The following is a 2,086-nucleotide window of genomic DNA, read 5'->3' on the forward strand; positions in this document are numbered from 1 at the left end:
ATTAAATAAGACAAGAGAAGGAAATAAAAGGTATACCAATTAAAAAGGAAAAATTAAAACTGTCCTATTTATAGATGACATGATTCTCTACATGGCAAATCTTATATAATCCAAAAAATAATTCCTAGGACTAATAAGTGAATTCAGCAAGGTAACAGAATGTAAAACCAACATACAAAAATTAAATGTACTAGCAATGATCATAGAGAAACTGAAATGCAAACTAACTACAATTTATAATCACTCAAAAAATTGAGTATAAATCTAATAAAACATGAAATTATTATGTTAACCATAAAACACTGATAAAAGAAATCAAAGATCTAAGTAAATTAGAGATATACTGTATTCATGGGCTGGAACACTCAACAAGGATGTCAATTCTCTTCAAACTGGTCTACACTTAAAATTCCTATCATAATCCAGTAAGGTTTTTTTCTTTTAGAGACAAGTTTATTTTAAAATTCATATGGAGAAGCAAAGGAGCTAGAAAAGTTATACAATTTTGAAAAGAGAAGAATAAAGTAGGAGGGATCACTTTCCCTGATGTTAAGACTTACTATAAAAAGCCACAGTAATCAAGGCAGTGTGTATTGGCAAAGAAGCAAACACATATACCGAACAGAATAAAAAATGAATCTTGACCTAATAACCTCATACTGTATATAAAAATTACTTTAAGTGGCTCATGGATTTAAATATAAAACAGAAAATAGGTGAAAATCTATATAACATAAGTCTAAGGCAGAGTTCTTAGATATAACATCAAGAGCATAATCCATAAAAGCAAATAAATCAATTAACTACATTGTCATAATGAAAAGCTTCTCCTCTGTGAAACAATCTGTTAAGAGGATGAAAAGAGAAGCTACAGACTGGAAGAATGCACTTGCAACCACATCTCTTAAAAATGCCTTGTCTCTAAAATACATATACATATAGAACTCTCAAAACTTAATAGTGATAAGGAAAATTAAATTAAAAAGCTAAAGATATAAACATACAATTTGCTAGAGAATATATAGATGTCAAATAAGTGAAAAGAAATTCAAACATCATTAATCATTAGGGTAATACAAATTAAAATCACAGTGAGGGATCACAAAATACTAATCAGAACAGCTGCAATAAAAAGTGACAATACTAAATGCTGGTGAGAATGTGGAAAACCTGCATCTTTCATACACTACTACTGGGAATGTAAAACACATGTCCACACAAAACTCTGTACGTAAACGTTCATACTGGCTTTAATTGTAAATGCCAAAAACTGGAAACAACCCAAATATCCTTCAATGGGTGAATGAATGGTTAAACAAACTGGTATATCCACACCACGGAATAGTACTTATATGGACACAAAATAATTTGATGGATCTCAAGGGAATTATGCTGAGTAAAAAAGTTTTCATTCAATCTCAAAAAAGGTACAACTGTATGCTTCGATTACATAACATTTTTGAAATGACAAAATTGTAGATATGGTATGGTGGTGGTTACACAAACCTACATGATAAAACTGCACTGATCTGTGCCTGAGTATATGCATAAAGCACACACAGGAGTATATGTAAAACTACAGAAGTCTGAAGAAGTCTGTGTTTGTACTGATGGCAATCTCCTGGTTTTGATACTGTACTTTAGTTATACACTATGTTAGAAATGAGGTAAAGAGACCTTTTTGTATTATTCTTTCAATGTCCTATGAATCTACAATCATTTCAAAATAAAAGTTAATTCATGTTTATCAAGATAATTTTAATTCAACTACAATTAAATGATGTAGATATATATACTCCTCTTTCTAGTTACACTATCATTACAACCTTGATTATCAAGATCCAAATTCATGTCTCATTAACAACTTTAAACATTGATATATGTGGTATTTAAATTGAAAAATGTGTTGAATCACTACATTGCTCATAACTTGCAATATGTATTTATTATACTAACTGCTTATATATACACTAGAGGCCCGGTGCACAAAAATTTGTGCACTCAAGGGGAAGAGGGGGTCCCTCAGCCTGGCCTGTGCCCTCTCGCAGTCTGGGACCCCTCAGGGGGTGACGCCCTGCTGGCTTCG

At 31.6% G+C, this 2,086-nt stretch overlaps 1 protein-coding gene across 1 annotated transcript in view; it reads right to left on the bottom strand.

The window, feature by feature from the left end:
- CEP57 (centrosomal protein 57kDa) overlaps nucleotides 1-2,086 on the bottom strand; it is a 71,750-nt gene that overhangs the window by 3,419 nt on the left and 66,245 nt on the right. The window lies entirely within an intron of this gene.

This window comes from Myotis davidii, unplaced genomic scaffold (genome assembly GCF_000327345.1).
Source record: "Myotis davidii unplaced genomic scaffold, ASM32734v1 scaffold641, whole genome shotgun sequence".
NCBI classification, from domain to species: Eukaryota; Metazoa; Chordata; class Mammalia; order Chiroptera; family Vespertilionidae; genus Myotis; species Myotis davidii.